The sequence below is a fragment of the Thalassophryne amazonica genome, chromosome 23 (genome assembly GCF_902500255.1).
Source record: "Thalassophryne amazonica chromosome 23, fThaAma1.1, whole genome shotgun sequence".
Taxonomy (NCBI): domain Eukaryota; kingdom Metazoa; phylum Chordata; class Actinopteri; order Batrachoidiformes; family Batrachoididae; genus Thalassophryne; species Thalassophryne amazonica.
In genome coordinates this window covers 2,645,642-2,657,750 of record NC_047125.1, presented here as the reverse complement: position 1 = coordinate 2,657,750, position 12,109 = coordinate 2,645,642, and the positions used below count along the sequence as shown (strand labels likewise).

Sequence of the window (12,109 nt, the reverse complement as noted above, 5' to 3'; positions counted from 1 at the left end):
TTCTGCAATGAAAACTATAGCAAACCTTGTTGTGCGGGGTCAGGGACACCGCTCTCAAATGGAAATGGAAACAAACATGGCGCCCAGTGAAAACTTGGTTGTATCTGGCTTTGGTTTTGGTGCTGCTAGACAGAAATTCACACCTGAATCCTGGCCTTACGGAGTTTCCGTGTACTGACTGTTGGAAGCCGGTGAGATACAACCAGAAAGGCGTCTGCTGTGACACTTACAATCTGTGTTACACTGCAAATGTATCGACATGGATTCATCAACCTACGCCAGGCTCTGGAACTCTGACCAACCTTGGTCCTGCAGTAAGTGCACATTAACAGTGAATCCAACTAACATTTCACTTTCTGATGTCCAAGTTGAAGACCTGCCCCCAGAACCAAACTTCAACTGTTTCAAACAGAAAGGCTGCATTTCCTCCACGTGAATGCACAGAGCCTGTTGCCCAAAGTGGACGAGCTTCATCTGATCACTGAGGGATCCAGAGCTGCTGTTATCGGTGTGAATGAAACGTGACTGGACGATTCTGTGATGGACACTGAGAAACTAAAGTTTTTGTATTGCCAGACCAGACATTCAGATCCTGAAAAAATACAAAACAAAACTGATATTTCTGCTTTGATTCAGTGTCACTATGACTACGACAGCACTTCTTGGTATTCTGGTCTTACTAAGAACCTTCAGAATAGTCTGCAAAGCACCCGGAACAAAATAGTTCAATATTTCCTCAAAGTCCCTCCGAGGACCCACATAGGACACGCTGAGTTCAAACAGGTCCAAATTCTCCCAGTAAGCCTGAGAGTTAAACAGTTAAAAATTAACTTAGTGCATAATATTATTCATGGTACGGCCCTGAACTATCTATCATCCTCCTTTTGTCTAAAGTCTAATCCTCACTCAGGGCCCTACTCTCTCATTATTTATCCTGTAAAATCTTTTGGCCAAACTTCCTTCAGACATACTGGTGTCACAGACTGGAATGGGATCATGACTCAGTTACAGTCAAAAAGTAACAAGGCAGGTTTTAAAATACAGTCAGTCATTTTTATTCAGTCATTTAAGGGAAGAGGAACTCAACCTTTTTATGTTGTGTGAAAGTGTAATGACACGGACCCACAACAGGGGGCGTAAATGAACGGTCAATGGAAATAAAGAGTAACACTTTTAATGTGAAATGTGCACAACGGATACAGATACCATTCAATACTACAGTCAATTTATACAGTTGGTGTCGTGTGGGCAGGCTCGAGGATAGGAGACGCCTGTCCAGATAAGAGTCGGGACCCACACGATTTCCAGCGCCAACGGATCTGGAACACACCGGAGCCGCCAAGTCCCGAGTCACCAGGTGGCCACCGTCTCCAGCTGTCAGATCGGGTACTGCTGGCAGGAAGCAGAAACAGTCAAGGGTGGGTGTGTGCACACACTCAGCAAACAGTCAGCAGAGTTCTGATAATGAAGGGAGAAAAACACCACCTCCCACTTCCCACAATATCCACAGTCGTGCAGATCCTAATCTCACTTAACAGCTGAGGAGCAGAAACGCCAACTCCTCCTGACCAGCTGCAAGTGTACTGAAACGTCTGCAAAATTACAGCTTTTCGAGCTTAGCAGCAAAGTACGTTGCAACAATAAGCTTAGCTGAACAAGACAAAGACGGCTGAGAGTTTTACCTGAGTACCTCAGATGATTTCTCGGCAGGGGTGTGGTGTCTTCTCCAGGCTTTTATGGATGGCTAGATGAGATGATGAATGACAGCTGTCAGGGTCCCTGGCGGCGAATTGCGCCCTCTGGTGCCTGAAGACCGTCTACAGGCAGAGCGCCCTCTGGTGTTGGCCAGCAGTACCTCCTCTTCGGGTGACCCACACATTTTATTTATTATTAATGTGATTTTTAGTTGAAATGTCTCTTCTGGTCCATTGTTTTTCTCATCTTAATATTGGTGCTAAATTTGTTGTTGTGTTTACATATCTATAGGTATACAGTTACCATTTACATTAACTGTTAAGATCTTATTGTTTTCTTTACTATTTGGACTTGTTTAATTGGTATTCCAGTGCAAGCTATATATATATATATATATATATATATATATATATATATATATATATATACTTAAATTAATAATTAAGGTCCAATTGTCTTATTAACAAGTTTTACATGTTCAATCAAGCCCCTCTATTTTGTCACAAGGACCACAATGGAAATAATCGTTTTTTGTTTATTGTTATCCGTATATCATTGATATATTCACCTCTGAATGTTTATAATGATTTTGCAAAATAAATTAAATCAATCAATCAATCAATCAATCAGTCCACAAACACACTGAAAGCAACACATTACTTGTGCTGCAACAGTGAAAAGCATGTCCACGCTTTTCAATCTGACAATTCTCAGGAATATTTATATAGATTATGGAAATACGGTGTTTTAAGGGTTACCGTTTAACTACGCGCGCTGCTGTCAACACGAGGAAAGTCCGTGATCTGTGAAGCTACAGCATTTAATCAGCGCAGCTGCAGAACCACGTCCTGAATTTGTGTCAAAATAAAAGCTCTGTAGAGTTTCATACACGGTGCAGTCTTATACCAGGTTTCACTTTTGTTTCCGTTTGATCACAAAACGGTGACTTACATCGAGCACAATAATTGACATGACCAACAGCCAATGACAATTGGAGAAGCACACAGTGTGGCCAATCAGATTGCAGGAAGAGCAGGCGGTCCGCTCCCGCCCCTGTGAATGGACTGACTCCTCGGCGCCTGGACTTCTCTCCGCTCTTCTTCTGACTACAAGGTTGGAATCGTTTCTTTTATCTTAATTAACTGTGCATTACGTTTGTTAGTCTTTAAATGCAACAGCTACGGACTTTAGCTCATTAATTTTCTGCTGTGTGAGTCCTAGCAGTGGTTAGCTTCTCGTTAGCACTTAGCTTGTGCTAGCTGTCGCTCCTCGCTTGTTCTTTTCTTGGTGCTCAACACTTTAAAATAACTTGTGTGATGTTGGCAGACAGGGTGGCCCTCTGAGAGAGCCGTGTCCGTAAGGTAGAGCAGCTTCTGAGTTCAGTGGAGTTAGATATCACGGACACTCCAGACCAGCTTAGTGTCTGGTCGCCTAGCGGGCCTGTTAGCATTAGTTTAGCTCCGCCGCCTAAAGACGAAGCTTTCAGTCCTGAGCTTCGTCCTCCTGTCACTTTAGTTAAGTTTAGCTGCTGTCAGACAGAATTTGTCAAACACAGACTGTGTGACTCTGAGTGAACACAAAGTGTTTGATTTTGGAGTTCAGTAACATTCACACGTGGCTGAGTTTGGCTCTGATTCAAACCGGATCAGATTTTCATCAGTCTGAACTGAGACTGAGATGAGGACTGAAGATCACTCGAGTGGCGTCTCTGGGCTCTTTAAGTGCACACTTTGATCTTATCCCTGATTTTGCTGCTGACTGTGTCACAAAGACGACAAACAACTTGACCTCATGATGACTCAGTTGTTTTACCGATGACACAGCGGTCGCTCTATTTTTCAGAACATTTTTCCTTTAATTTAGTTTCTCTTCAGGAAAATCTACAAAATCTTCTTGAAACAATCACTTTGGACACAACCTTCAGTCCATCACCTGCTCACTTCTCTCAGCTGTGACGTCTCCTCACAGCACTTTGTCCTGGTTGACCTCCAGCCTTGATAAGCTCCGCCCTCTTACCTCCAACATCCAGCTGACTGAAGCTGTCAGAAACCTGATCAGAGCAGCTGAACAGCAGCGTTGTAAATCTGGACACTCTGTTGTCCTCAGTTCATGTCCGTCTCTTCTGTCATGTTGATCTTCCAGCATTTCTGCTGCCAAATTGTCTTCATGACAGAATCAGAAACACCGCTGATTCAGGAAAAATGTTGTTCCCCTTTAAGACACTCCTCGTTCCACCTCCACTATCGACCTCTGACCTTACAGGTACAGCAGCAGACATCATGAACCGGTTCTAGTTAATAACCAGAGCTCACCTGGGTTTATTCTCCTAATTGTTTCCCTGCACTATGCAGGTGAGGAAAATGACACACCCCAAATAAAATTCTTTACCAACGGCTGTAAATTCTGTAAGAGTCATTTTAGTGTTTACACTATTGTGTAAATAGACTTTTGAATGAAACCTGAAGTAGCAGCTGAAATGTTGACAGCAGTGTGTCGACTGGATCAGAGGACAGAAATTTACTGGAAATATTTGGGCTGGAAGTTGAGATTCTCCTCCAAAAATTCAATGACTGTTTAAAATTCCTTGAATGCCATCTTATTTTTTTTCTCTCTCATGCAATTTGGGAATTTGAACAACTACGGGTGAATTTCATGGTTTTTCATAACCAAAAGTTGGCATTCAAAATTCAACAGGGAAGAACAGAACTTCAAACAAAACCAAATTCACCAGTTTGGTGAGTTTTATTGTTTTCCAAACTCACAATATTTGTTTTCATCAAAAATCCTAATTTACTTTTGCATGAATTTCACCTTAACGAAATCCATTTTTTACTCAAATTTATTATTTCATATATCCGCAAGGATGAATTATGAACAGTGTTTAGACGAATCAAACAAAACCAACAGAATTAAAATATATCAGAAACTGAAAGAGAAAAAAGTGTTTTGGTAAATTTCACTATTTTCACCATAAAAAATTTCTACAATTTCCAAAACAATTCAAAAGTTTAATATTGTGTGAGGAAGGATTGTAAATCAGTGTTTAGATGAAACAAACAAAATCAATCATCAAAATCCATCAAGAACAACAGGAAAAACTTTGGGTGAATTTCAGTTTTCACCCTAAAAAGTCCATATTTTCCTAAAAACTTACAATTCCAACATTAAGACATTATTTCACTCAGAGAAACAGATATAGCATCAGATCGGTGCCAAAATCACTCACATAAAAAAAAATGTGTTCAGGCGTATTATATCATTTTGCACATATTCGCATATTTCGCCACCAGTGTCCAGATGTTCATAAATGTCATCAGCTATGATTCCTGTCAGCCATTTGTATGTTGTTGTTAGGCAGCAGATGGGTCTGTATTTGTTGGGAAGCTGTGTTTCCTTGGTCTTTGGAAGTAGGCTTGTGTTCCCTGTCGTTAGCCAGTCTGGTGTGTCCTCTTCTCCGTTCAATATTTTTGTGAAAGCCACGACATAATGGTGGTGTAATGCTGTCAGTCTTTTCAGCCAATAATTAGGGATTTTGTCGATGCCAGGTGCCTTGAAGGTACTGTATTCACTCATTTTCTTTCTGATCTACTCTTCAGTGATTACAATTGCTGGCATTTGCTGTTTGTCTTTGTTTTTCTGTTTTATTTTTTCAATCCACTCAGCCTCTTTGTGTTGTTTTGGGTCTTCAAAGAGTGGTCTCCAGAATTTTTCAATTTCCTCTCTCTCAGGTGGCTGTTGTACTTCTGTTGTGTTGTTTGCCAGCTTCCTGTATACTAGTCTGGGTTTTTTTGCAAATTATCTGTTTTGCTTGTATTTTCTTGTCTTTGTTCCTAATCTGTGCTGCAAAAGCTTTTACTAAGGCTTGATGTTCAGCCTTCCAGCTAGCTGTTTGTCTTCAACATTGTGTTTTCTTTTAATGCGATTTATTTTTTTAAGAAGATTCTTTTTGTGGTTTTGGCTTCCCAAAAATGTGGCCATTTGGGACATCTCTGCTCTTAGGCGGCTGATTTTTTGTTGTAATTTCTTTTTCCATCGTGGCATGGTATTCTTTTCATTTATGGTTCCATTTCTCTCCACATCTTGTGGGGCTAATTTACTTTGTATGTACCATGCTGCTCCATAATTTACGGAGTTTAACTCTGTCAATGTGGTTCCTTTTGGGACCAATTTAGTCAGTCCTATGTTAACTTTTTGCAGGATAGTTTTTAATTTTGTATTCTCCTTTAGTTTAGTCAGCTTTGGACGCTCTTTCATGTCCATTTTTCTTGTTTCTTCAATCTTATTTGCCAATTCCTCTTCTAGTTCCTGCTGTTCTGGGTCTGTTTGCAGCTGTATATTGTTTTGTAGATGAGCTGATGAACGGCTCATTTTTTGGGGGGGCAGTGAACGGCTCGTTTTTTCTGGGGACAGAGAACAGCACGTTTTCTCGGGGGGAGTAAATAGCTCGTTTTTTCGGGGGGCAGTGATTTGCTCGTTTTTTCGGGGGGCAGTGAATGGTTCGTTTTTTCAGAGGGCATTGAATGGTTCGTTTTTTCGGGGGTAGTGCGTGATTTCTTTTTTGTTGGGGTTGTGTTTGACACCTACTTTTTCTTTGGTGTGAGGGGCTGGCTTGGTCTAGTGTTTTTTGTTGGATGTATGTTTTTTTGAGGGCAATCATTTCTTGGTGGTGCAATGGGTTGCTTCAGAGGGCAGATGCCGTCTCTGATCATTTGCCCAACCTCTTGTTGCATCGCTTTTATTTCAGCATCCGAAAAATGCTTTTTTGTGATAAAGTTGGATTTTTGGGTGGTGAGTTGCTTCCTTGGGATGTCTTTTTTACTTGGGCAGTGGTGGTGGAATATTTTTTTGCCATTCTCCACATCTCTTTGTGGAGAATTGGCAAAGAAATATTTTGGCATATTCCATTACTCACAGCAGTATCCTCTTCCTCCCTCTTCCACTGACTCAAACTGAAGTTGTTTAGCTCAGTTTTGCTCAGTTAAACAAGATTTATGCTCTCACACTCCTCAAGTCAGCAAAAGGTCATTTTACTGTGTGAGTAGTTCAAAACACACAACATATATATATATATATATATATATATATATATATATATATATATATATATATATATATATATATATATATATATATATATGAAAGACAGAATCAAAGACAATAATAATTGATAAATATATTTACAATTCTTTAGAATTCTTTTGACAACATGTGACCAACAGTTACATATTAAATAAGAAATATATTTTTGGTTATTTACATGAAATGCTTGGATTTAGAAAAAGTTGATCTTTTCTGTTATGAAGAATTTCTTATATGTTGTTGTTAGTTTGTTCTGACATTACACTTTTTAATAAATAAAATTACAATCCAAGGTACAGTCAGATGAATACAAATTAAAACAAACAGTGATTCTTACATTCACTTTTATTGCAGACTTTCAAACCAAAGTATTTCATTTAGCACTTTGTAATGTTGCCATTCTTTCACAATACTGACATTTTTTTTCACTGACAATACTGTTGTGCAACGCCTAGAATGATTCATCTGTTTCCAGACAAGCTAAAACATGTTTATTTCTTGATTAGTCTCAAACATTCTATACTTCCCTGTTGCAGACCTCTCTGGCAATGTTTTTCCCAGCACTTGTCATTTGAACCTTTCTTGTAATTAGCCAAGGATTTGTTAATGAATGGTTATTGAGTGTTATTGTTACAGAGGTACATCTTTCTCAGTAGAATACAACAGATACCAAGCAACAAAACATTTTAATTGTTGTTTTTGTCCCATTATTTCTAAATAAAAAAAAAAAAAAACCTTCAAAGTAGTATGGGGCCATTGCTGCATTTATTTATTTAATTTTTTTTGTAAAATTATTACACATTCTACATTGGGGACAGGTCTGGACTGCAAGCAGCCCAGCCCACTGCCCTTCACCTCTTTTTCTGCAGCCATGCCTTTGTCATGTGCAGAATGTGGTTTTTCATTGTCTTGTTGAAAAATGCACGGATGCATAGAAAAATACATCCCTGGAAAATGTTTTCTTGAAGGCAGCATATGTTGCTGTAAAATCTTAATGTACTTTTCTGCATTAATGGGGGCATAATAAGTGTGAAGTACCTTTACCAAGGGCACTCACACACCATGACAGACCCTGGCTTTTGGACTGATATCAGACTGGACGATCCTGCTTGTCTTTGGGGTGGAGCACAAGGTGCCAATTTCTTCCAAAAAGATCTGGAATACTGATTCATTTGACAATAACCCTGATTCCCTCAGCACCAACCAGTCTCAGCAGAAGACTGCCCCTCCCTGAGCCTGGTTCTGCTGGAGGTTTCTTCCTGTTAAAAGGGAGTTTTTCCTTCCCACTGTAGCCAAGTGCTTGCTCACAGGGGGTCGTTTTGACCGTTGGGGTTTTACATAATTATTGTATGGCCTTGCCTTACAATATAAAGCGCCTTGGGGCAACTGTTTGTTGTGATTTGGCGCTATATAAAAAAATTGATTGATTGATTGATTGCCTCAGAGACCAGAGAAGTCAAAGCCACTTCTGGACAGAGTTGACAAAAAGGCTTCTTTTTGTACACAGTAGAGTTTTAGTGTGCATTCATGAATGTAGCTGTGCTTGACAAAGGATTTCCAAAGTAATCCTTTGCCCATGTGGTTATATCATCTATTGATGAATGATGGTTTTCGATGCAGTGCTGTGTTAGGGTTCAGAGATAACATATTCACACTAAAATTTCTCCAAGTTCATTGACTCATTTGACATTGTGCTCTGTAGTGGGGAAAATATGCAAATAGCTTCCAGCCTTTCTTTGAGGAACATGGTTTTTAAACAAGAATTGTTTTTAACCAGTTTTCTCTTGCATTTGACAAACTGATGATCCTTTGCTCTTCAAAAACTCACCTTTTCGTTACCAGCGCTTTTGCATCAAATCATGATTACACTCACCTGTTGACATGTGAACTCTTCTGCACCTCACAGGGCATTTCACCTTCAATTCAAATGCAGAGAAAAGCTCAAACCCCACCTCAGATTATGCAACAAGGTGACACGTTCAGACTCATCAACCTGACTTTGCTCACACAAACCTGTCAGTCAGGTCGTTTCCATTTCTGATCCTGATCACTTCCACACACTTTAAAATGTGATAAACATTCGTCCCTTTTCTATTTGTATCGCTTTCTTTAACTCATCTGATTGGTTTACTCCGAATTTAAATGCTTAGGACGTCAACAAAATCTAATTTATTTATAAAGTGCTTTTAAATATGAAGTAATTTGCATTTTAAAGACAGACACATATTTAAAACAGTTAACACAAACAGTGTAGTGTGAATAAACCACAGGAAAAGTTCGGGTTTGTAGGCTGCATCAAATTTGAATGGGAAATTTTAATTAAAAAAATTTCAAAAATTCGGCTGTTATTTCTACCTGGTTCTTTTATGTAAGATTCTGCCCCTTACCAAAAAACAAACCATTGTATTCCTCATTTTGAGTTTATTCAAGGTCACGTTAGAAACCAGGCCTGGGACCCTCACAGACAGTGTCCATCTGGTGAAAGGCCCCTAAAATGAGTCATACAACACATTTTATACCTTGTGGGTGTTAACAATGGGTGTGGTTTAGTCTCACATTTCTATGTTACTGGCTCTCACCAACAGGGTGAGCTCTCCCTATGTCTGAGACTTGGACACATGATAAAGTAAAACTTAACTTATATTTCTCAGAACTTCCAAACAAATAACACAAATAGTTGATAGCTAACATAAAATAAAGAATTAGCACAGATATTATCTAACAGCTGGCATTGCATTTTGTTCCAATTAAATAAAAATGACTTGCAAAGTTTTGAGGAATTCCATTGAGATTTAGGGTGCTACCTAACACATGAACTATTGTGACATTTTGAAAATTGTGCAGTTTTTAGTCTAATTGCCAAAAGGTTGACCTGGACATGTTGAGTACAGTGAAATTTTATACAGTAACATGTTCTATAGGGTTGTCAAAGTAAAAGTTGTTTGTTTGCCCTTTTAGCAACTTGGGTATTTCTCAGAATTCAACTTTCAAGATTCTCCATTCATTTGTTCTATAGACAAAATGAATGGCGGTCAATGGGACATGTTCACGTGGCTTTATCCTGAGTTTTGTGCAGCAGTGATGGATGTCGGACACACATATGAAGTTTAATTGACTTCATTGTTAAACACAAGGGGCGATACTGGACCCCACCTCCATTGTGCACACTACACTGGGACAGGAAGTTAACAGATGCTCAGCAATGTGCGCAAGTTGGAGGAGCATTTTCCAGTGGTGGTTGGAGATGCAAAGTGGCTGAAATGGCTTGCTGTCCCGGTGTATAAGTCATTTTTATGTTAAATTGATATTTTGAATTAAAATTTCCCATTCAAGTTTGCTGCACGTCACCGTGTGCAACACACAACACAACAACGATAAAGAACCCTGTCAGGAACAGATCCGCACCACCTGCCAGATCAGTTCTGGGCATGTAGGCATGTCTGCAACTACAGCCATTTAAAGTCGCATCAGGAAAAATTTAGAATAATTTAAAAACTTGCCATCTAATGGTTTAGAAACATATACACATTGTTAATGCACATCATCACACAAAATATGATTACAAAAAAATATCATTTAATAGAGTTTATGGTGCATTTTAGGGGTCCAAATGTTGTTTTTCATGTCCCTCAACTGTAATCTCAATCTTGAAATATATAAAAAGGGATTATTTAAAATGCAGCCAAGTAATTAATGCGGTTATTTTTAGAGTAGACGATTCCTGGTTCAAGATCATCGCTGCTCATTCTTCATGTAATGTGGGGTTTGTAAGAAAGGGCATATGGTATAAAGCATGTTCCAAATCAACATGCAGGTCCAAATCTGATCTGAAGCTGAAATAACTTAATTACATTGTGTCAAATCACATAGATAGACAAAATCACATAGATAATACTTCACACTATATTCAAAACCATTTTCCCAAGACTTTGGGCCAGGAGACAAATAAGTGACCCAGGAAGAACTTATATTGTCACCAATCTCTAACTTTAAAAACATAACCATGAACACGTAAATGCAATAATTTTTTTTGTCTCTTTTGTCTGTTCTATTGACTTTTTGTCTGGCACTCTGAAGCTATCGAGACTTTTAATTGCTGGTTATTTTAATTTCCACGTTGATGATGCTTCAGATAAATCTGCCACTAAATTCATCAGTCTGATGGAATCTCTGAATCTGATCCAGCATGTGAACAACCTGGACAGGTAGCTGCTGCTGGCCTTCTCTCGCTCATCTATCGAGAGCCTGCTGACATTACATGTTTCCACATGGTACAGGAGCTGCACTAAGGCAGACAGAGTGAGGCTTCAGAGGACGGTCAAAGCAGCACAGAGGATTGTTGGCTGCCTTCTCCCCTCCCTGAAGGTCATCTACACCACCCAGTTTCTCAGCAGAGCTCAGAACATCATCAAGGACAGTTCACATCCCGGCTCCCAGCTGTCTGACCTGTTGCACTCTGGCAGGCTGATCAGGTGCATCAAAGGCAGGACAAACAGACTGAAAAACAGTTTCTTTCCAAAAGCCATCACCAGCCTGAACTCTCACATGCAACAACCCAAACCATCAATATCAGGTACAATGTACAATATATGTATCAATGTCAGTGCTGCTCTGCTTCAAATACTACCTCAATTTTTATTCATTCTGTGCAATAAATCATCTTATATTCTTATGTTATATTTGTACATATAGATTTTCATTGCACTGTCCTATAGTACTTTATACTTATAACTATTTATTCTTTTTCCACTTTATCTGTTTGTACTGAAAAAAGGAGAAGCTCTCTCCAATCTCGTACATTTTGTATAATGACAGTAAAAGGTATTCTGTTCTATTGTATTATATTCTATTCTGTTCTATTCAAAGCATTTAAATTGGGAGAAAACCAATCAGATGTATCACAAAAGTGATGCAGATATAAAAAAAAAAGGAGTTTTTATCCAAAGCATGTCAAAGTGATAAGGGTCAGAAGTGAAAATGAGCTGATTGATTCTTAAAACAAGACAAGAATGTAGTGAGGAAACATCCAACAGGTTTGTGTGAGGAGAGTCAGGTCGACGAGTCTGAACGTGTCACCTTATTACATAATCCGAGGTGGGATTTGAGCTCTTCTCTGTGTTCAGTTCTTTTTCTGCTGCAGTTTACATCATTCTGTCTCTTCTGTTGGCTACCGGTAATCGGGTAAATACTTTCTTTGACTTTTGGATGAAATTTGGGTTAAATGTTAATTTGTAGTTTGTTTCCTTTGGATTGTGATGTGATGGTGTTTTAGATGTATTTTCTTGCATTTTGGTACATATTTCACTGCAAAATACACAGTGAAGAAAAGACACTT

At 39.0% G+C, this 12,109-nt stretch overlaps 2 protein-coding genes across 2 annotated transcripts in view; both read right to left on the bottom strand.

Moving 5' to 3' along the window:
• LOC117504818 overlaps positions 1 to 12,109 on the bottom strand; it is a 3,434,143-nt gene that overhangs the window by 3,251,773 nt on the left and 170,261 nt on the right. The gene's annotated exons all lie outside the window — the stretch shown is intronic.
• Positions 1 to 12,109, bottom strand: part of LOC117504825 (protein NLRC3-like) — a 577,399-nt gene that overhangs the window by 402,753 nt on the left and 162,537 nt on the right. The window lies entirely within an intron of this gene.